Source organism: Leucoraja erinacea, chromosome 1, assembly GCF_028641065.1.
Source record: "Leucoraja erinacea ecotype New England chromosome 1, Leri_hhj_1, whole genome shotgun sequence".
Lineage (NCBI taxonomy): Eukaryota > Metazoa > Chordata > Chondrichthyes > Rajiformes > Rajidae > Leucoraja > Leucoraja erinaceus.
The window spans coordinates 11,212,909-11,238,087 of NC_073377.1; the positions used below are offsets into that span (position 1 = coordinate 11,212,909).

The 25,179-nt window shown below is 42.8% G+C and overlaps 1 pseudogene; it reads right to left on the reverse strand.

The window, feature by feature from the left end:
* The window catches only part of LOC129707014 (C-terminal-binding protein 1-like), a 64,189-nt pseudogene that overhangs the window by 4,210 nt on the left and 34,800 nt on the right, over positions 1–25,179 (reverse strand).

Here is a 25,179-nt window from a genome sequence, read left to right on the forward strand (position 1 = left end):
GACCATAAGACATAGGAGCAGTTAGGCTATTTGGCCCATTGAGTCTGCACCACCATTCTTTCATGGCGGATCTATTTTTCCCTCTTACCCCCTTTATTGGCCAAGGCATTATGCCCAATGCCCAAGGTATTATGTATGCCTTGCCATTTATTTGAGGTTTTATTAGCATATTGTTACATATTCTGGTATCTAGCACAATAAAATAAGAGCTTTATTGATCTCAATTCCACATTGTACCATGTTGGGAATTGAACCCAGTATCAAAACCCCTTGTGCCAATTTTTGACGGTAAGTAGCATATTTTACCAAGACTGCTTTCTGCATTATCCTTACCTGTAGGCGGCACCATTTAGCTCTGGGTGAACTACTGCAGGGTCCATTCCAGCCCAGTGAGTTGCTGCAGTCAAGTAATCCTTATTAATACAATTTTTCAGGCTGTCTGGGATGCGCCCTAAAGAAAGTGCAGGTTTGTTTTATTAATCGGCTCATCCTCCATGTTTCAGTGCACAATCAATTTTACCTCAGTCATGGGAGCACATCAGGAAGGAGCAAGATTTTCAAACTTGGTATCATCTTTATTAACTACTATCCAGGCAGGTGTTTGCCCATTCTTACAACAGAACACTTCTTTAATGCTCTACTTTATTCAATTGCGTTTGTATAAAACTCAGTGTGACAAACAAGGATTAATCCCAATGTCATGTATTGATGGGTATGGAAGACCATAGGTTAAAATGTAAGGTGTTGTAAAATCAGATGTTGTTGCACTTTGGGAGGATGAATGTAAGGAAGAAGTATATAGTTAGTGGTAACACCCTTATGCCGCTGTCCCACTTAGGCGATTTTTTAGGCGACTATAGGCGATTTTTTAGACGACTATAGGCGACTAGGCTGTCGTCACATGGTGTGTCCTAGGGTGTCGCCTGTATGGTCGTGAGTAGTCTCCTCAGTCGCCCAAAGAATTGTAGCATTTTTCTGGTCGCCACTGGAGTTTGAAATGTTCAAAACGTTTCGGTGACAGTCGGCAACATTTGGCTTGACGCCAATGAACGTAGCTTGACTCTCCTGATGTAGGTGCTGTGGTAGGTTGTCGCTGGGATGACGTAGGTCATGCCGATACATCAAATCTGTAATAAGTATGTTGGAATATCCATGGAATTACCCGATCTATGTTGAACTGATACAAAATAGTTGAAGCCAGCATAAATCATCCATGATCATATGTGAGGACCCCGGCAGCTCTCCGGCTCCTCTTTTTCTCCATTTGTTGTGTAATACAGCTCTCTTTAAAGCAGCAAAATTATACCTTTGATATCCGAGACACGATTTGTCGCTTCCCGGTGATCCATTGTTTTTTAAAGAAGGTATTGGACAGCTTATGGTTTAAATGGGCTAATGTGCCGCTTCTGTTGACTAACTTGAAACCGTATTATCTTCGGCTTTATGCTGTAGAGGAGAGGCTTTCGTTGGTCAAGTTTAACTCACATTGAACATCTTTTTCACTTCACCAGTTAGTGCAGAGTCCCTAAAAAGGTGCTGAAAAAGGTTAGAATGTTTTTGACTAATTCTAATTGTCTTCAATTAACATTATTCAGCCTGTCCCACTGTACGATGTAATTTCAACACGACTCTCCCTATGCTCTTAAAAAAACCTCAACTTCGTGGCTTAATCACGTAAATTTAGTAGTGGGGTTCTTGATCAGAGCTCGGCTACGTCTCTTAGCAGCTCGTAAACGCTAACTTTGCGATGTACTTCGGAAAACGTGGTAAGCCGCGTGAAGATTTTTCACATGTTTGAAACCAATTTCCACATGAGCTGGTCCGATCTTACCTACCAGCTGGCTATTACGGGTCTCTTATCTCCCAATCGTTCGTCACTCGGAGCGACTCTTTGAATTACCCGTTCTTGGCAGTGCTCCTAGGCCCTTAATTCTCTTACCCCAGCGAACTATGTCCACAACGAATATTCAAATGAGCAATTGGAAACTCCTGCAGAGCTTTTTCAGCCGTGGTCCTACAATAACCTGTTATAGCTCTCTCCGGACTGCGCGCGTACAGCTGCCTCTTCTCTCAGCTTCAATTCTGAGGCCTGTTACTGTACCAGGCATCCTCGCATGGTGTGCAGCCTAGGTTTGGAGCATCTTTTACAGGCAGCCGTGCGTAAAACAGTACATAAGCATATATATTTATCACAATGTTGGAATATAAAGCTATGGATATTCTTCATTGTTAGGTAGTACTAAGTCAATTATAAATTCCAGAAACTGTGTCCCTGTCCAGTAGTAATGACCCCCAACCCGAACTGTCCCCTATGCCTGCTCACCAGGGATTCGGCTGACCCCCACTGTGTATACGCCACGCAGTTTCTGTACACCAGCATCAGCAGTTTCCTTAGTTCTACAAGTAATAATTAATGTTTGGGCGCATATACAATCAAGTCCGCCTCTTATTTTTACTGGTCCATGCAACCAAGCATACCACCAATACTTGTTACGTATTCCAAGTATATAACGCTCTCGCCCTCAACACAAAGATGCACCAATTGGCAATGAACTACCCCATCTCCATCCATGCATTCATTTTAATCTTCTATATTGCAGGCTGCTCGGTAAAGTGAAAAATGCTATCCAGCGCATTCAAAGTTAGAAGTCGAGACGCTAGTGTGATGGGTTTCCCCCAGCTCTCTCAACCCTTTTCCAAAGCAGATTGCTAACCGAATTGATACTCGAGGCTCTTGTCCACTGCTGAGAGAAGTCTTATGCGCCTGATTCTTGTCTGTCTTGATTGCATAGCGGGATATTGAGTTACCCTGACAGTTAGAGGGCGTGTTTTGGCGCTTCCCTTTCCCAAGCCTTTCAGCAGCAGGCGTGTAAGTTATTTTGCATGTCACTATCCGATTCCCATTTTAAACCCCCAAGGAAATATTTATACCAGTTTTATAAGCAGTCAATCTGAGATTGTAATCTCTGAAGAACAAAGCTTTTCCCTCTCCTTCTCAGTGCTTTTTGCCAATCACTTGAAATTTTGTGTCCAGTGGTTCTTGAACCATCTATTTATGGGAACACCTCTCTTTATTTTATGTTTCAAAACCCTTGTACACCTCAATCAAATTTCCTTTCAATTTGCTTTGTTCCCTGGAGAATAACTTCATTTTTTTTTCATCTAACGTTACTACCAAAATTCTCTTTCCCCTGGAAACATTCAAATAAATATTTTCTGTGCTGTGCTCTCTTTAAAACCTTCATATCATTCCCACCGTATGGCAACCACTATCTATGGGTTCAAGGACATCAAATCTGTCAATCCAGTATTTTGCCCAAATTCAACAAAAGATTCCTAATTTTGAACTTTGCCCATTTATGAAGCCTCCGAATTATCTATACTCGAGTTACTAACCCGGACAACAACACTGACAACAGTCTTAGTACGGCTCGTTCTCACCGTTGCATTCCTTAGCGTTTCTCTGCTCCCGTGCATGACTTAGACCCACTATGTCATTTCCAGGACCATATCTACTTCACTACTATTCCCTGGACAAGAGTGGTTAACTGTATTTCAAAAGTCTCCAGCATTAACCGTTTTTTTCTCTCCTACTGTGATTGAGCTCATCCTATACCCTGTTGAAGTCTGTTACGACCCTTGCACCCAGAGATCTTCTTACATCTGTTTTGTATGTCCCATTCCAAGATTTTTTAAATATCTTACCGTCAATACGCTCATCACCGTATCGAAGCCGAGCACGGTACACAAAAATGCTGGATAACTCAACCTCAGAGCGGGGGGTTTCGCAGCATCCATGGGCGAGGAATTAGGCAACGTTGCGGTCCGCAACCTTCCTTCAGACAAGACCTTTCTTCAGAAAAGATACAATGGTCCCTAGCATTGAGTCCCATCACGGATGGTTTACTTTCTACTGCTGTATTTGATTTACAAAGTTGTTTTATCATAACAAAAGATGGCCCCAGGGCATCTCATAAGCCTATCAACAAAACTACAGCAACCTTTTCCAGAGAAGTTGGAGATATTAATTTAATAACCCCACATGTCAGAGTACAACCCAGCAGTTCAGGCAGCACTCTGGGGACTGGAGAGTGACGTTCAGTGGGTAACCTTCTCACACGGAGTTGTTAACTGATTTATTCCAACCGACGTGGTTAAACGTAAACCCACTGTTGAAAACAATGTAAACTAATTAATGTATTTCTCAGTTCCTATTAAAATAAAAAATGCAATAACTTAGCAAAATTGAACTTTAGAGTTTCCCACCAGAATTTCCAATTATAGTTTTTTCCATTCCCTATGCAAAAACTTGACTTTGGCTCATTTAAATGTGGAAACAAGGAACGCAGATGCTGGTTTAACAAAAAAAAAACAAAAAAAAGTGCTGGAGTACCTTAGAGGATCAGGCCACACCTCTGAGTACATGGATGGTGGTGTTTTATTGTGAGGCCCAATCTAACATTGTGGAGAAAACAAACGACACACAGTTTTTGAAGAAAGGTCCGCAACCCAAGTCACTATCCATGTTCTCCAGAGATGCTGCCTGACCCCTGACATGTCGCCAGCAACTGTGTCTTATCTTGTATCTTGTCTTTGGCTCAATGTTCACACATGCCAATAAAAACCAGCAGATCTACAAACATTTGACACAAACCTAACCTTTTAAGGGCCAGTAGGAAGCATTTACACAAGGATGAGACTCTGGTCACAGGCTTACATGATCTCTACCTGCTCCCCCATCTCGACCGCGTTTCAGTTCAGTCCCTCACCATTTTTCAAATTGGATGGTGTTTACGTTTATAGATTTATTCTGAATGTTAGATCTACCATAGCCGGGTGTCTTTCCGAACACGAACAGGTGATTCAAAATTGGCACACAATACTCTGACACATTGGCCGTCACCCCTCAGTTTTTGTACAAGGTGGCCTCCCACCTGGCGTAATCAGTCTATCAGGCCGCATCTTAGACACAATGCTGGGTTACTCATTCGGTAATCAGAGCAGCCCACTCGTAGAGAGAAGCTTTATTGGCTTCGCAGACACTTTCGTCGTCTTTTGCAGACCCTTCTTCACGCTGCCACTTGTTGTTTCTTGACGGACAAATCACCACGATCGCCTGCGCAGATACTTGCCATGCACAGGCATAAAATCCCTGTATAAGATCCCTGCTCTACATCTGTTACATTCCAGTTGCAAGTGAAAGAACCATTTTAGTACGGGACTTTACCTAAACGGCTCCGATTCATTGCACAGCCCGTGCTGCCCCTCGTATCCTTCCTTCCTTAAATCTTGAGCCCTGCTTCTCTGCAGTCTCATCGACGAGTCCAGCCCGTCGCACATTCACCAGAAACGCCCCCTGGCCTCCCCTTCAAGTGAAAAGAAACGGACTGCCTTCTAACATCATCTCAAGCACTTCAGGCAGGGCGGATTATTGGCATTTCATATAAATAAAGCAGTCGATGGTTCATGAGTACCATTGAGTTGTAGTGATCAATTATTTGCACATTAATTGGAGCACGCGACCAGGTTGAGACCAGAACGTCAGCTAATGATCCAATGACTAACAATAAATAGAATTTCTACTGGTCAAAACTAAATGAAGCCAGCGTCACATCTCATTAGTGTACAGCAACTGTTTATTTCAAAACATTGTAAAAAGGGAGATGATGCTGGCTTAGCCCTTGCGTCTATATTACGAAATCTAATAATTCATACCATCCTCAATGTTTCTTCCACTTAGATATTCTTAGTTTTTGTTTATTTTCATTTTGTAGAGCAAGAAAAGTCACCATTTGATGACACACCTGCACTGCAAATGACTTTGTTCTTTGTATTGATATGTAGTTTGCTTTTTGCAGAATGTCAATGGGAATTTCTCTTCTTATTTACACCAAGACCTGAAAGGGAAGCCTTGAATAACCAAACAAATTAGAATTGTACACCACTGAAAAAAAAAAAATTATTTCCATGTTCTTGTTTTCCATGAAGTCCTATTTAATCTAAATCAAGAATAGGGCCTACATCAACTGAGATCTCTGACCTTTATGTCCCCCCCCCGACGTCGAGCCCCTCACTCCCTCCCGCCAATTTCAGAGCTACTCATAAACACATTGTCCGATGATGCACCCCCTTAGACCTTTTAGGTTGCAGGAGTATGTGGATTCGTCCTCGATTGTGGTATGTCGACCGCTATTCAATGTGACATAGCGGCAGTCATTCCACCCATCTTGATACCACTTTCCGGCCTCGCCTCCCATATCTACACTGAGAGTGGCATGCCGATGGCCCTCATCACCAGATTTGACCCACATCTGGATCTCTTCTTGTTACGAGTCCAGAGGGACCTGTTGATCCACCTCCCTCTGAGACGCCTACAGAAATCCACCTGACTCGAGGACAGATATCCTGGTTACGAACAGCAAGTGTAACAAATTCACATCCCATAAGATCTCTTGTTCTATAAATTAGACCTTACTCGTTATTTCTTAAACAATGTGGCCCTGGTTATCGGGACATCCCCCAACATCGGGAACCATTTTTCTCATAGTCCGGATCATAGCCGCGTGCCAATAGCGGTTTAATTGTCTCCTTAAAGCAGGTATAAGAGAACTCTCAGCACCTGGTCTTTCCTCCAGTCTTTTCATCACCTTTGGAAACTTTCTTTGCTGTTTATTAGCACGAGGAACAAAGTTGTGCCAATGAAGTCAAAGAAGCCATTATGAGACTGAGAAGCAAGAATAAAACTGTTAAGAGACATCAGCCAAACTTTGGGCTTACCAAAATCAACTGTTTGGAATATCATTAAGAAGAAAGAAAGCCTACTAATCGCAAAGGGACTGGCAGGCCAAGGAAGACCTCCACAGCTGATGACAGAAGAATTATCTCTATAATAAAGACACCTGTCCGACAGATCAGAAACATTCTTAAGGAGTCAGGTGTGGATTTGTCAATGACCACTCTCTGCAGAAGACTTCATGACCAGAATTACAGAGGCTACACTGCAAGATGCAAACCACTGGTTAGCCTCAAAAATAGGATGGCCAGGTTACAGTTTGTCAAGAAGTACTTAAAAAGAACAACCACAGTTCTGAAAAATGAACTTGTGGACAGATGAGACGAAGATTAACTTATATCAGAGTGATGGCAAGAGCAAAGTATAGAGAAGAGAAGGAACTGCCCAAGTTCCAAAGCATACAACCTCATCTGTGAAACACGGTGGTGGGAGTGTTATGGCCTGGGCATGTATGGATGCTGAAGGTACTGGCTCACTTATCTTCATTGATGATACAACTGCTGATGGTAGTAGCATAATGAATTCTGCAGTGTATAGACACATCCTATCTGCTCAGGTTCAAACAAATGCCTCAAAACTCATTGGCCGGCGGTTCATTCTACAGCAAGACAATGATCCCAAACATACTGCTAAAGTAACAAAGGAGTTTTTCAAAGCTAAAAAATGGTCAATTCTTGAGTGACCAAGTCAATCACCCGTTCTAAACCCAGTTGAGCATGTCTTTTATATGCTGAAGAGAAAACTGAAACATAGAAAATAGCTGCAGGAGGAGGCCATTCGGCCCTTCAAGCCAGCACCGCCATTCATTGTGATCATGGTTGATCGTCCCCAATCGATAATCCGTGCCTGCCTTCTCCCAATATCCCTTGATTCCACTAGCCCCTAGAGCTCTATCTAACTCTCTCTTAAATCCATCCAGTGATTTGGCCTCCACTGCCTCTGTGGCAGGGAATTCCACACATTTACAACTCTCTGTGTTAAAAAGTTCTCACCTCAGTCTTAAATGGCCTCCTCTTTATAACTGTGGCCCCTGGTTCTGGACTCGCCCAACATTGGGAACATCTTTCCTCCATCTAGCTTGTCCAATCCTTTTATAATTTTATATGTTTCTATAAGAAACATCCTTCTTATCCCCTTCATCCTTCTAAACTCCAGTGAATACAAGCCCAGTCTTTTCAATCTTTCCTCATATGACAGTCCCGCCATACCCGGGATCAATCTCGTGAACCTACGCTGCACTGCCTAAATAGCAAGAATGTCCTTCCTCAAATTAGGGGACCAAAACTGCACACAATACTCCACAATACACAATTCCCTCGTGTAAATCATTAATATATATGGTAAACAGTTGCAGCCCCAACACTGAACCATGCGGCACTCCACTTGTCACTGCCTGCCATTCTGAAAAGGACCCGTTCAGTCCTACTCTTAGCTTCCTGTCTGCCAACTAATTTTCTATCCATGTCAACACCCCCAATACCATGTGCTCTAATTTTAGTCACCAGTCTCCTCTGCGGGACTTTATCAAAGGCTTTCTGAAAGTCTTGACACACTTCATCCACTGGCTCCCCTTCATCCATTTTACTTGTCAGATGGCGGCAATACAGGCCTGGCAGAGCATCACCAGAGATGACACCCAGCAACTGGTGATGTTCATGAATCACAGACTTCAAGCAGTCATTGTATGCAAAGGATATGCAATAAAACACTAAACATGACTACTTTCATTGACATGACATTGCTGTGTCCCAAACATTATGGTGCCCTGAAATGGGGGGGGGGGGGGGTGCAGGGGACTATGTATAAACACTGCTGTAATTACATGGTGCTACCAAAATGTATAAAAATGGCCTTTATTAAAATCTGACAATGTGCACTTTTTTTTTTTTTTCGATTACAAATCTCAAATTGTGGAGTACAGAGACAAATAAATAAATGACAGGTCTTTGTCCCACACATTATGGAGGGCACTGCACATGCTTCAAATTTCAAAGAGTAAATAGTCCTATCAATTTTTATTCCGTTATCACTTTGAAAGTATTTATTTAGTTAGCTGAGATTTAGAGTTTTTAAGAAACGTATGATACCATGGTATCTGTGTATCTCTCACCCTAAACGGTACACTCTAGATGGTTGCAAGGATAGACACTTTACCAAGAGACCACGTGACCTATGGAACCACACTGAGAAAAGATTGTATCTTGTTCAGAATTAATGGGAAAGCACGATTGTACCTGTTTGATAGTGAAATCATTGATAAGATGGTGGTTGTGTTCATTCAGGCTACAATGAAGAGACACACAGTCGCTGTGAAATAGGAGATCTTGTAAAGTATTTACTCGTTGGAGACCCAGTGCACGCTCGATACCATCTGAGAGGTATGGGTCATAGAAAATTACATTGAAACCAAATGCTTTTGCTCGCAGTGCTAATGCTTGACCCACACGACCTAAAGGGTAAAGAGAAAAAAAAGAAGGCTATTAGCCAGAGTCAGAGCAACACAGCACATACATATGACACAGCACAGACCCTTCGGGCGGCACAGTGGCCCAGTAGTAGAATTGCTGCCTTACAGTGCCAGCGACTTTGGGTTCGATTCTGACTACAGGTACTGTCTGTACAGAGGTTGTAACAGTGTGGGTTTTCCCCGGGTGCTCCGGTTTCCTCCCACACTCCAAAGACGTATAGGTTTTGTAGGTGAATTGGCTTTGGTAAAGATTGTAAATTCTCCATAATGTGTAGGATAGTGCTAATGTACTGGGATTGCTGGTCGCAGCCTCAGTGGTCAAAGGGCCTGTTTCTGCGCTGTATCTCAACACTAAACTAAATAATAATAATAATAATAATAACTTTATTTATAAAGCACTTTTAGGCAACATCAGTTACCCAAAGTGCTGTACAATGGAAATCAACAAAAAGTTATCACAAAACTAAAACCATTAAAACGACAGGACTATAAAAACAGTAAAAAATTAAAAGACATTAAAAGCACTAAAACAGGAACAAAGTCTCAGCCAGTGTCGAAAGCCAGTGAATAAAAGTGCGTTTTTAGGGAGGATTTAAAGATGGACAGTGACCTGTCTGATTGCAGCGGCAAGGTGTTCCAAAGTGCCGGTGCAGTACAGAAAAGTTAGTCCCCTCTGAGCTTCCGCTTAGACTTGGTACCTCAAGGAGCAGCTGATCCGCTGACTGAGGCACCGGGTTTATAGGTGGAGCAGCTCAGAGAGGTCACGGGGCGGGCCATTCAAATAAAAGAATTTTAAAATGAACTCGAAAGTGCACTGGAAGCCAGTGAAGGGAGGCCAAAATTGGGGTAATGTGCTCCCTCTTTCGAGTTCCGGTTAAAAGGCGAGCGGCAGCATTTTGTGGACAACGAAGCTCGCGAGACTCTGTAGGTTAAGTTGGATTGGTATAATTGTAAATTGTCCCTACGTTTCAAAATGCTGTACTGTTTCAAGAATGGGCCGCCAGAATAGGCTTCACCTTTGCCAGTAAGCTGGACTTAACCACTGCGCCTATTTGATGATCCAATTTAAAATCACTGTCCATCATAAAACCCAGGTTGGAGGTTCAGGCAGTTGGGCCGATGTTCGGGACAAGACAGAAGTGATTTTAGATATACAACTGGCTATCATCCGCGTAAAAGTGAAAGGAGATGCCATGTCTTCTTAAAATTGAGCCCAGTGGAAGTAGATAAAGGGAGAAAAGCAGGGGGCCTAAAATTGAGCCCTGTGGAACCCCATATGCCAAATGTGCAAGTTGATCATCAAGTACCTCTCCACACCAATTTAATTTACTGACACTTGGTCCAAAGTCTTCAATGCCTTGGTACTTCAAGTGCTCATTGACATACTTCTTAAATGAGTGCTGTCTGTACGGAGTTAGTACGTTCTTCCCGTGACCGGCGTGGGTTTTCTCTGGGATCACCGGTTTCTTCCCACACTCCAAAGATGTACAGGTCTGTAGGTTAATTGGATTGGTATAATTGTAAATTGTCCCTAGTGTATGTTGGATGGAGTTGATGTTCGGGGATCGCTTGTCTGCGCGGACTCGATGGGCCGAAGGGCCAGTTTCCGCGCTGTATCTCTAACTAAACTAAACTAAACAAAATGAGTTGTGCTACATCTTTAATACGTCTCACCTAGCCCAATAATTCCAAGCGTCTCCCCTCGAATCCTGGCAGCTCCTGAAGCGATGTCTCGTATTTGTTCAACGCTTTGAACTCTTGTGCCTTCGCGCAGAGCTTGGTGAAGCCAAGTAGTCCGTCGGTACAGGTTCAAAATATGACACATTGTGGAGTCTGCCGTCTCCTCTACAGAAGCTGCTGGGACGTTGCATACTGCTATACCTAAAACCAGCACAGAGAATTCCACTGTCACTTCAAATGTGTTACAAATTAAATGTAGGATACATACACTTTGAATAATTACCGTCAGGAATGAATACAGAACATTTTAAGTAGGAAAGAACTATAGATGCTGGTTTAAATCGAAGATAGACACAAAATGCTGGAGTAACTCAGTGGGACAGGCAGCATCTCTGGAGAGAAGAAGGGTCTAAAGAAGGGTCTCGACCCGAAACGTCACCCATTCCTTCTCTCCAGAGATGCTGCCTGTCCTGCTGAGTTACCCCAACATTTTGTGTCTATCACAGAAAATATTAATCTCGTCCTTCTTTTGCAAAAATGTATAATGTTCCCAGTATATTACCGTGCTTCCACACAAATACTTGTGTAGTCATACAGCATGGAAACAGGCAAAATAGATAAACATCACGCCAAATAGCCAAATAGGCTTTTTTATACCATGGCCTTCATCCGCCAGGATACCGAGTATAGAAGATGTACAAGACGTCGGTGATGTCACATTTGGGGTATTGTGTTTGGGGTTTTGGTCACCTTGCTATAAGAAGGATGTCATGAAGCCAGAAAGAGTGCAAAAAATAATTAGGGGATGTGGCCAGCACTCAAGGGTCTGAGAGGATCTGTAAGGATTGGTTGGGCAGGTTAAGACTTTATTTGTTTAAGAAGGAACTGCAGATGCTGGAAAATCGAAGGTACACAAAAATGCTGGAGAAACTCAGCGTGTGCAGCAGCATCTATGGAGCGAAGGAAATAGACAACGTTTCGGGTCTGAAGAAGGTTTTCGGCCCAAAACGTTGCCTATTTCCTTCGCTCCACAGATGCTGCTGCACCCGCTGAGTTTCTCCAGCATTTTTGTGTACCTTAAGACTTTATTTCTTGGAGTGCAGGTGGCTGAGTGTTGATCTTGTAGAGGATTATGTAAAATCATGTGGGTATTAGATAAGGTGAATACACAGAGTCTTATACCCGGATCAGGGGAATCAAAAACAAGAGGACATGGATTTGTAAAAGGGGCAAGATATTATAGGATTTTTCACTGAGGTGATGGGTATACAGAATGAGCTGCAAGAAGAGATCTTTGAGGCAAGACACTTGGACACGTACATGGATAGAAAAGGTTTAGAGGGAGATGGGGTAAATACCGGCAAATAGGACTAGCTTAGATGGGGCAACCTGGTTAGCATGGACAAATTGGGCCGAAGGGCCTGTTTTCATGCCGTGTGACCATGGCACTAAGTAGTCAATGCAGCTACCAAGAAAATATCATATGGCTTACGCTAAAATTGAACAAAGGAATGAAAAAACTGAATGCAAATCTATTCCTGACTAATGTAAAGGGTTTCAAAAACAGTGCTGGCACAGGAAGCACTATTTGAAGTGGATGAATCAGTCAGAACCTGGCGGCATTCAAATATATCCACAATCCCCAATATTGTACTCTCTTAAATTATACCCACTCAAAGAAAAAGGCAAAACATTGCAACCATTGTTCGTACCTAAATCTCCAGCTGATTTTATGTCGATGTTGTCAAAACCACTGCCAATCCTGACGATTATTCGAAGTGCTTTGAATTTTTCCAGATCTTCTCTTGTTAAAGTGATAGTATGATACATTAGTGCACCCACTGCTTCATTTAGTACCTGGGGAAAAGAAACAAACATTTCAGCAGGTGTTTGCAGGTTTGATGCAGGTCTGAGGTACATCATTATCAGAAGGCCTTTCCAAAGGGCCCTGTATGGTAACTTTAACGTCAGTGCAGTGTATTCCACTTACTCCAACATATAGCTCTTTGTACAACTCCGCAGACAAGAGGTCAAAACAATTGTGGGTGGGAAGTGATGCAGTGTAAAAGTAAAAATAAAAGCAAATGCTGTAAAATGCTGAAATAAAAAGAACACTGGAAATGGAAGATGGACACAACATGCTGGAGTAACTGGTCAGGCGTCATCTCTGGAGAAAAGACTCTTCAGTCTCGACCCAAAACATTACATATTCCTTTCCTCCAGAGACGCTGCTTGACCCACTCAGTAACTCCAGCATATTGTGTCTCTCTTCAGTGTAAAACAGCATCTGCAGTTCCCTCTTACAGTGGAAATGAGAGGTCAGGCAGCATCTCTGAGGGAATTAAATGATGTAAGAGAGTTGCCTAATGTCAACGGTGTCAGAACAGATATTAAAAATGGTCTCTAGCTCATGAGCTTACATTAATTTTAATTAAAGATATCAAATGTTTATATTTCTAAGATTTAGATCTTAACCTCTTAAAAGTAGCTCCATGTGAGTGACAGCACCACTGGATAGGGCACTGTCTAGGCAACTTGCAACAGCTGCCTAGTTTGGATAGATCCAGTATGAGGTAATCTATTAAGAATTCAAATGTCATTAGTTTGCTGAAAAATTCACAATGGTATTTGTTTATTGGACATTAGATGGAATCATTCTGTAGGGGAATTACTGCATTACTTTATTTCATATTGAGGAAGTAAAACTTGATGTTTATAGTTTAATATAGTGTCACATGTACCGAGGTACAGTGAAAAGCTTTTGTTGCGTGCAATCCAATTTCATAGATTAGGTTTAGATTTAACTTTGTTATTGTCAAATGTACCAAGGTACAGTGAAAAGCTTTTTTTTCTGCTATTCAATCAAATCAGAGACTATACACATTCAAGACAACTCCAAGCACAAAGGGTAGAGTGAAGAGGAGGTTGCTAAACCACATTCGGTAAACTAATTGAAAACTTGCCTTTAGAAACCAATGAGCTGATTTTCGTCCACTCTTCTGAAAATTTAGTCACAACATAAACTGCTGATGATTCCACATAAATATAAATACAAATATTAATTTGGTGAAATTGCAGCACACATTGGATCGAACGTTCCACTAAAGATCTGTCAACACACTTGACAAAATCATCAGGCTGCTTGGTGTGTGATGTTCTTTGGATATTTCATTTATTTTTAAATATTTGACTGAATGACTGGCTGATAACTTTATTGTCACATGTGACAAGTCACAGTGAAATTCTTTGCTTGCATACCCAAGGTATGCAAATAGTCACCACATAAAGGGCGCTGACAAAGTACCCCAGCGCCATGTCCCCTTTTGTTCTCCCCCCTCCCCCGCCTCACGGCAGTCCCCCCGCCCCCTCCTCCTCCACGCCAGGTCCTTCATTGAGAAGCAATATTTATTTGAGAATCAAAAACTGAATTAAGTTTATAGGTATTTCTGCAATATGAAAATGTCATCTATAAACTTTATTCAGTTAATTCTACCACTGAGTTGCACAACATAGTTACTGTGCAACTCCAGCTCTGTGAACCTCAGTAGAAGCCAGCAGCAGAGTGAGCTGCAAGAATTATACACCAAGTTCTCAGTTCCAGCAAATAGAACCCTAAATGGCCTGTCCCACCATCATGCGCCTGCATGCGGCGAGTGCGACCAAACCGGAAGCGGGTGCCGCGCGGAGGTCCAGTGAGTGACGTGAACTTCGAGCGAATTCCGCGGGAAGTTCGCGCGTGACGTACGGTGTCAAGACGTGCGTACGGCGTTGAGACGCTGCGCATGCTCGTCGAGGCGGTGCGTACGGCGTCGAGGTGGCTGCGGGCCGGTAGGCCATTGCCGCACGGAATTTTTGAACACGATCAGTTTTTCGGAGCCTTGCGCAATGTCGGGACCAGCTCCGCACAACTCCACACGGCTCCGGCGATCGAAGTGGGACCGGCTTTACGGCTCAAGGCCGTACGGCTCAAGCGACCACGTTAGGCCGCGCTTGCCACATGGAGTCGCATGCTCGTGTGACAGGCCCTTAACCCTAATGGTGCACACTGCTGTGCAGAACTTCTCAGGGACATGAATCCCTGTGGACAATGCGCGAAGAGTGTCATTACCTCAAGCAGTAGCAGCACCAGGTGCTGGGATGGGGAACCACAGGAGAAGGCAACTGGGATGAGAACTGGAACTGGTCAGGAGATTGGGTAAGGGAGGGTTCAGATGGTGGTGGGGAGGGAGAGGAACAGGGTGATCTGTTGAGGATGTGGGTATGGCAAATCATGTTGGAAACATATGAGGAAGAACTGCAGATACTGGTTTACACAGTAGACACAAAAATGCAGGAGTAACTCAGTGGGTCAGGCAGCATCTCCGGAGAAAATGAATAGGGCATGTTTTGGGTCGAGACCCTTCATCATGAGGATAAGTGTTTGATTAAGGTGAAGGCAGTGATCAAGCATCGTTGAAAGTAGGCCACCACAGTGATGGGAAGGGAGTTGCACCAACAGCAGTGGTTGCGTTGGGATTAGCATTGAACGAAGCACAACCACTTGACCTTCTTACTTTTATTCTCCTCTACCCGGTTTCTGCATTTCTTCCATTTTCAAAGAGGGAAGTTGTAACGGTGGGAATGAAGTCAAGAAAGGAACTGTCTCGAGCAGGCAGAGGAAATTGTGAAGAATGCCATCTTGAAGATGAAATGGAGGCCAGAGAAAAGGTGTTACTTTCAGTGGCAAAGGGACAAATTAAAACAGCAAAGAAAAAAGTAAGACTCTGGCCATCTTCTTTAGGTTGCTATGGTGATGGTGATAATAGTGTAATTACCAGCTTTTTCCAACATGGGATGTAAGTGCTGTAAGTGGCTGGAGTAAAATGCGACACATTTGCAATGAGGAGATCCTTGACATTTTCTCACAAAATTCAGAAATCTACACAAAGGGTCCACATAATACCCGCTGAGTTTTTCCAGCATCTGCAGTTCCTTCTTAAACACATAATCCTCAGCTCTCTTGTGCAAAAACAGTGGATTTTGTCATCATCAGTATCCAGTAAAGAGACTAATGTTCCTTCAGCTCTGCTAATATTAGTTGGTCAGCGGCAATGAGTGAGCTCGATCATTTTATTTTTTTAGTTTAGAGATAGAGCGTAGATACAGCCCCCTTGGCTCACCGAGTCCGTGACGACCCGTGATCCCCGCAAACTAATACTACCCTACACACACTCGGGACAATTTACAATTTTTCTGAAGCCAATCAGCCTACATACCTGTACGTCTTTGGAATGTGGGAGGAATCCGGAGCACGCAGAGAAAACCCATGCGGGTCACGGGGAGGACGTACAAACCCCTTACAAACAGCACCCATAGTCGGGATTGAACCCAGCTCTCTGGCACTGTAAGGCAGTAATTCTACCGCTGCGCCACGGTGCCACCCTCAGCATGCTTCCCCCTTCAGGCTCCATCAATGGTGCATTTGTACAATCTTTTCCCACATGAACATGGCAGAATCGCTTTTCGCAGTTTTTAAACAAATTTCAAGCAAAGAATGGGACCGCTGTTTGCCTCGACAAGCAAATTTTATAACCTGGAATAGACACCACAAACCAATAGATAGGTGACCTACCATACAGATGGCTGGAGTACAAAATATGTTTATGTACGCTTTTTTTGTGAAAAGGGAGGACATAACGAATAAAAGGGCAATTACAAAGGAGTGACAAGCATAACTGATCTTTTAACATATTTGGCAATTCAAGGTCAGAAACAATATCCTGTATAATTTGTTTGTATGTAATGGAAAATTACATTATTGTTGGTAATTCCTCAAAGTGGATCAATGGCTGTTGGACTGATGATATTTTAGTTTTCTTAATACTCCCTTAATCTATTTAATTTCTTTTTTTTATGAGAAACCAGAGATTAATAGCACTTGTCAGAACAACCTCCCATCCTCCCATACATCTGCTTCATCAGTTTAATTGCCGGGATATTTGATGGAATTTATTTTATAATATTGGATGTTGTCTGGCATTTCATAGTTCAGAAACATCAACACTATTATGAAGTTGACAGTGGTGGAAAGGTCCATTGCTTCATTCTTAAGGCTACAGGAATGCTAATGAATGCTGCCTTTACATCACCATACAGATTCTGCGAGTAATTTTCTAGAAGTATCTGTAAGTGCATCCCTTTCCATCAAAGGATCGTATACAATGGTATAAAACAAGTCCTTGGTTAGACATGCAAAGCTCAATGGCATTACTGACAAAGCGTAGGAAGTCATATAATGTGCATAAAATGCAATCAAGCTTGTGTTGAAAAGAAAAGAAAAGGATATGACTATGAAACGTCGCCTATTCCTTTCCTCCAGAGATGCTGCCTGATCCGCTGAATTACTCCAGCATTTTGTGTCTATCCTTGGTAATTTATCCTGTCCTTTGGATGATCCTGTTGTGTGCAAACCAATTAGAGTGATGTAGCCAAAATAGACTTCATGTCAGCCTTCATCTTTGATTAGCATTTTAGTTGAAATCCCACTCAAGGCATTGAGCGCATGATCCGATGGAAATGGGGCCTGGAGAAGGTCATGATGTTCTAAGAGACTGATCAATATTTATTAATGGTTGGTATTTAATTCCGATCCTCTTTCCTCCATTACCCTTTACCCCTTGATTCCGCTGATATTCAAACACTTCAGTGGGTGTGTAACAACAATGTTAACTTTCCAATGTCCAACTTGTAACTGCCATTACTACTCGGGAATGTCAGAGTGAAAGAACTTACGCAGTCGCTGATAGTAAAAACAAATCTTCCAGTCGTTATTTCCTTTATTGAAGTAGTCATACAGATAACGTGAATATATCCGATCCTCTTAATTCTTATACAAGCTGTGACTTTTCGTTCTTACTAACTGTGTTGTGTGGTAAGAACTGTTGTCTCTTCAATCCCCGAGGCTAATCTGATCTGACCACTCCCTGTGGCTTCGCTAGCCTCCTCAGATGTAGACACACCCATCTATGTATCGCGTCCCACAAGCATACAAAAAAGATACAGCTCAAAATATCCATACAAAATACTATAATATACTAACAGTAGCTAACTTAAACATGAATGGCTCCTACAGGGTGGTTTTGTAGATAGTGAAGATGGCTGTTAGAAATTGCAGCAGGATCTTGATCGTTTGGGCAGGTGGGCTGAGGAATTGTTAATGGAATTTAATACAGAGAACTGTGAGTTTGGATTGTTGGAGCACCAACCAACACGGTAAACTGTAGGGCACTGGGGAGCGTTGAAGAACAGAGGGATCTGGGAGTACAGGTACATAGTTTGTTGAAAGTAGCATGATAGGTGGTCAAAAAGGCTTTTGGCACATTGGCTTTCATTAGTCAGAGCATTGAGTATAGAAGTTGGGAGGTCATGTTACAGTTATATAAGACGTTGGTGAGACCCAATTTAGAGTATTGTGTTCAGTTTTGGGCAGCATGATATAGGAAAAATTGCTGTCAAGCTAGAAGGGGTACAGAGAAGATTTACGAGGATGTTGCCAGGACTCGTTGCGTGCGCTGGTGGCCACGGGCCACCTAGGAACCGGAGGACGTGCCGCCTGGAACAAAGACCCGCCGTGGGGGGACCACCGTGATGTGGGGGGGGGGGGGGGGAGAACAAAGGAGGACCCGGCCTGGGAGTCCTCCATGCAATGCCGAGGGGGTGGTGGGGAGGGAGGACCTGGTGTGGGACACTTTGTAACTCTGTTGATACCATTGGGTATGCAAAACAAAGAATTTGACTGTGACTCGTCACGCGACAATAAAGTACTCATTCATTCATTCATTCACTCGATCGTGAGAGGAATAGATCGGGTAACATAGAAACATAGAAAATAGGTGCAGGGAGGCCATTCGGCCCTTCGAGCCAGCACCGCCATTCATTGTGATCATGGCTGATCGTCCCCTATCAATAACCCGTGCCTGCTTTCTCCCCATATCCCTTGACTCCACTAGCCCCTAGAGCTCTATCTAATTCTCGGTAGACACACAGAGTCTCTTGCCCAGAGTAGGGGAATCAAGAACTGGAGGACACAGGTTTAAGGTGAAGGGGAAAAAAGTTAATAGGAACCTGACGGGTAACTCTTTATGAAGCAATCTGCCAGAGAAGGGAGTTGTGGGAGGTACTATCACAAAGTTTAAGAAACATTTAGACAGGTACATGGATAGGACAGGTTTAGAGCGATAGGGACCAAACGCAGGCAGGTGGGACTAGTGTAGATGGGACATGTTGGCTGGTTTGGGCAAGTTGGGCCAAAGGGCCTGTTTCCACACTGTATGACTATAATTGAGGGATGAGATGTGAAACCAAACTCCTGTACTTTCGTTCAGTTGGACAAACAAGGTCCCATGCCACCGTTGAGCACTACGTAGATCCAAATATTCAGGCCAATGCTTAGCTCCTAGGTAACAGCAAAACTGACGGGTTATTTATCTTCTTTTACATGATCCTGATGTGTGCCATCTATTTAAGTCACGGAGTCATACAGCAGGGAAACCGGCCACTTGGCCAACCACATCCATGCCGACCCATCGAAATTACTATCCAGCACCATCATAGATGTGGCCCTCACTAGGATCTCCTCGATATCCCGAAACTCCACTTGCTCCCCCTGCCCCCAGTCGCAACAGGGGCAGTCCCCCTCATCCTCATCTTTCACCCCATTAGCCGTCGCATACTCCTCCGACATTTTTGCCACCTCCAACGGGATCCCATCCCTTTCCTCTTTCTGCAGAGACCGTTCCCTCCGCAACTCCCTGGTTGACTCTTCTCGCCCCTTCCCACCGAAACCACACCCTCCCCAGGTACTGTCCCCGGCAACCGCAGGAGATGCAACGCCTGTCCCTATACCTCCTCCCTGGACTTCGTCCAAGGACCCCAAGTGTTTTCAGGTGAGGCTGAGATTCACTTGAACCCCGACCAACCTTAATCTACTATATCCATTGTGGGGGGGCCCAAGGCACAAGGTGTGGATTCCTATATATCGTTGAGACCAAGCGCAGGCTCAGCGATCGTTTAGCTGAACACCTCCACTTAGTCCGCATAGTCCTACCTGATCTCCCGGTTGCTAAACACTTTAACTCCCCCTCTCACTCCCACATTGACCTTTCTGCCCTGGGCCTACTCCATTGTCAGATTGTGGGCCCATACAAATTGGGAGAAGAGCATCTCATATTTTGCTTGGGCAGCTTACACCCCAGCGGTATGAACATTGACTTCTCTCACTTCAAGTAACCCTTGCTTTCCTCTCTCCCCATCCTTCCCAGTCTGACTGGCCCTGATTACATTTTGTCTGTTTGCTTTGTTGTTACCTCCTCCCAACTAACAATGATCTATTCAATATTTTTCTTGATCTCCACCCCCTTTGATCTCGTTCTCATACCTTACACTTCCTTATCTCTCCCTCACCCTCCTCTCAGTCTGAAGGGTCACAACCCAAAACGTCACCCATTCCTTCTCTCCAGAAATGCTGCCTTATCTGCTGAGTTACTCCAGCATTTGGTGTCTATCTACGGTATTAATTATCTAGTACTTGAATCAATGCCTCAGCAATTTAGTAAAGATAAAGCCCAATAAAGACAGTCCAAGGGTCTCCAATAAGGTAGATAGTAGTTCAGGTTGCTCTCAGATGTTGATAGGATGGTTCAGGTGCCTGATAACAGCTGGGAAGACACTGGAGGTGTGCGTTTTCACACTTCTGTATCTCTTGCCTGATGACAGCGGAGAAGAGGGAGTGACTGGAAGACTCATCCTTGATTATGCTGCTGGCCCCGCCGAAGCAGCAGGAGGTATAAATTGAGTCAATGGAAGGGAGGTTGGTTTGTGCGATGGTCTGGGCTGCAATTTCGTACGGAAACAATAATGTCCCTTCTTAACCTCTTCTCCAGGGAATACAAGTCTAGCCTCGCCTCATAAATAAAACTCTCCTTCTCAAGAATATCCTAATGAATCTCCTCTGCCCTCTCTCCAGCACCATCTCATCTTCCCTATTTATTGCTGCACTATCCAAAAAAATATGGAAATCTTGTTTTAATATTTTACAATGCTTTAAGAGAAATTAAAGATGCAAAAGATGTGTTTGTCTACATTTTTAATCAGAAAAAAAGATTCACAGTTAATAATTTTTACACAATTAAAGCACGATTAATCATCAAGAGAAAGTGAAAGGGGAACCAGCAAGAGAGTCCATTGATTCAATAGAAGTACCAAACCGACAGCTCCAAACAACATGAAAACACTTTGGTAGACAGCAAATATAAGGAGAACTTATATTTTCTCTTGATCCTTCATGTCTTGCTTATTAATATTCTTAAAATACACAGCTTCTCTTTGATCTTGTTCTGTAATTCTGACAGACAAGCCAAAAGTGTAACAGATGGCTGCCAATTGAAAGACATCTGTGAAGTAAAATATTCTGTTGCTGGAAATACTCAGCAGACGAGAGAGAAACTGTGGAGTGAGACCCACTCCGATAGTTGGAAACAAAAGAGACAGCAGAGGCAAAAAACAACTGTTGGAAGGAACTCAGAGGGTCTGGCAACATCTCTGGAGAGAACGAAACTAAACTGTTGACATTTCAGACCCTTCATCTGGACTGAATGAATAAGCAGGAAATAGGTAATATAAAGAAGTGAGGGGGAAGATTTGGTCCAGAGAGGACGTGATTGCCAGATGGAGTCTTGTAGGGGAAAGAAGAGTGGAGGAAGTAACAGAGGTTGGGAGATGGTAAGTGGGGGCACAAAGGATGGCAGCTCTTATACTGGCGGCACGGTATGGGCGGCACAGTAGCGTAGCGGTAGAGTTGCTACCTTACAGCGCCAGAGACCCGGATTCAATCCTAACTACGGGTGCTTACCTGTGCAGAGTTTATTTGTTCTCCCCTGTGAACTGCGCGGGTTTTCTCCAGGAGTTTCCTCCCACACTCCAAAGGAGTACAGGTTTGTAGGCTAATTGGCTTGGAATAATTGTACATTGTCCCTAGTTTATGTAGGATGGTCCTAGTGTACGGGACTCGCAGGTCGGCATGGACTCGGTGGGCCAAAGGGCCTGTTTCCGGAGTATATCGCGAAACTAAACTAAACTTCCTCATATCCAACCTTGGACCAGGGGGTCATTAAGTCATTGTCTTCCATATAACAACAGATCTCATCATTTCAGGCAATCTGTCTCCACAGCCTCAACCTGACACTTCCTTTTCACAAATAAGACTGGTAGGACCACTGATTTTACTTGCTCATCCCTAAACTGAACTTCTTCCCTCAAAATATTGACTCATTCTTATCTCTCCTCGTTCAGTCCCTCCCACCTACATCTGCGACACCTCATATGCTCTTCACCATTTTAACAACTCTGAATTGCCTGGCCCTAATCACTACATGAGTGGCAATGGTGTTTTACTTCATGATAGGTGTGAACACAACTGGCACTACGGAAAGTATAAACACTGAGAAGGTGTGAAGTTTTTGCAGAGAATTGTTTTGTATTTTTGTTTCTGTATATTTTTTATTCTAAAAAGTTTATTTTTGAGGAATAAACTAGTTGGTCTTCCTCAAACAAGGGAAGGGATATCACCCCAGGGGGCACCTGAGTGGCAAGGTGTTTTGTGTAAAGATAGGTGTGAATATTACGGAGTATGATACTATTGAATAAAAGACACTGGGAAAAGAGGAAGCATTTTCTGCAGTTTTGTATATATATTTTTATTCTGAATAAAGTTCATTTTGGAGGAAAAAAAATTCCTTCCACAGGTGCTGTTCGATCTTCTGATTACTCCAGCAGTTTTTAAAACACATTTCAGATAGTTGCCTCTTCATGAGAACTGAGAAAGGTTAGCAATCAGGCAAGTTTATAGACGTAGGAGAGGGCAAGATGAAGAGACAACAAAATAATGCATTTGATAGGATGGAGACCAAGAGGCAATGAATAATCACATTGCTGTCTGCTGAGAGAGTGCTGCAGGTTTATTATTGGTAGATAATGTGTCTGAGAGGAGTGAAAAGAGAAAACCAGAAAAAGAGGGGACACAAAATAAAATTCTCAAACTTTTCCCACTCCCACACTGTCACTTTCCCTCTTCTCCTGATCTTACATATCTTATTTCCAACCCGACAACCCCAAAATGTAGACAGTGAAGATGGTTATCAAGAATTACTGCTGGATCTTAATCAGCTGGGCAAGTGGGCAGAGGAAAGGTTAATGGAGCTAAGAGTGCGATGTTGAGTTTTAGAAAGTCAAACAAGGGTAAGATCTTCATTGTAGGATGATAGGGAGTGTTGTAGGGTACAAGTGAATACAGATAAAATCTAGATACATTCCCTGAATGTAGATAGATTGATGAAGAAGGCATTTAGCACAGAAGCCTTCATTCATCAGGGAGATGACTATTGAATTGTGACGTTATTTTACAGTTGAACAAGCTGTTCGTGAAGCCGTACTTGGAGTATTGTATTCAGTTTTGGTTACCATGAGATGCCATGTAGCTGAAATGAGTGCAGAGAAGATTCACAAGTTTATTACAGGGATTCGTGTGCAGGGATTCGTGTGCCTGAGCAAAGAGGGGAGATTGGAGGAGGCTTGGAGGCCGAGGGGTGATTTTGGAGATTTATATAATCATGAGAGGACTAGATGGGGTAAAAGCACAGACTCTTTTGCCAAGAGTTGGGGGATCAAGCACCAGAGGGCATCAGTTTGAGGTGAGAGGGGAAAGATTGAATACAAACAAGAGGGTCAACTTTTTTTTTGTAAAAATGAGAGTGATGGTTATATGGAGTGAGCTGCCAGAGGAAGTAATTGAGGCAATAACAACAACATTTAAAAAAACAATTGGAGAAGTACATGGATCCAAACCTTTGGAGGGAAATGGTCCATGATGGGGCATCTTGGTCAGCATGGATGAGTTGGGCAAGAGGGCCCATTTACATGCTGTACTGCTAAATGAGAGAAACTACTGTGGATCTGAGAGATATAGAACACAGCAGTAAGAGTCACAGAACATATTAATTTCAGGATTCTTCAAGCATCTGCTTATGTTATATAATGTGGTCATAAATTAAATTTAAATGCAATATTTTGAAAAATCCCATCTGATTCAAAATATTAAATCATAAAACTACCATATGTCACCGAGCAGGCAACTGCTTAATTCAGATTCACTTAGCAGGACTACAAAGAGCCAATTTAAAGTACTTTCACCCTTGATGACAGTGAGAAGCCCCAGGAGCAAATGCAAGTGATGGAGGAAATGATGAATTAGGTTCTAAAATTCAGTAAAGAAAAACAAACGTCATCAATCGTTTAACAGACTTCCTGTTTGTTTTGTCATGCAGGATGTTGCGTAATTATCAAAACATTGACCTTCGCACTTGCCCCATGATGCAAGGAAAGTTCAACATAAAAATTGCATTTAATGATCTGTCAATTTTACAGCAGGGGATACAGCAAGGTTCCCACCAACAAGAGGCAGAGCAATTTATTAAAACCTATAAAACTGGTGCACATTGCAACTTGGAAACTGATTTTAATTTAATGGATGTCGAATGGGTTTCCTTGGATTCAGGAAATTATGCCATTAAGTGAGGCTAATGGCTCAAAGTTAAATTGCTTTTTATAGAGCATCTTGGGGATCATGTAGTGATTTGAACCATAATGGCAAAATATCTATTACCATCAGATGCCTTACTGCTGTAGAATGCTGAAAAGATTAAAAATGTATGCATATATTTACAATCCGTTACGCATATTAATGCATCAAATTTCTTCAAAGGAGAATGGTGTCCGTTTAAAAAAAAGGCAACGGTAGTCACACAGTGAATGTTTAATTACAATTGATGTGAGAGTTGCTTTGATAAGTGGAAAACAATATTGCAGTAATATTACACCGCTGTTGTTATAATTCAATTGCGAACTCGGTGGTATTAATTAAAGAAAGTGGAAAGGCTGATCGTACTAAATTTCCTGATGTTGCAATTTTACATTTATTAGGCAAGTGTAACTGAGCTGCAGTCAGTAATGAAACTACGGGATAACACATTTTCCATGTGAACTATATCGGTTACACGTTTCACTAACGTGCATATGCATAAATAACAATTAAAGCCCTTGTTATTCATGACGAACACATGATTGTTTTTTTGTTATCTGGATGAAGTTCAAACACGAAATGCTGGAGTAACTCAGCGAGTCAACCTGACTCGCTGTTACTCCAGCG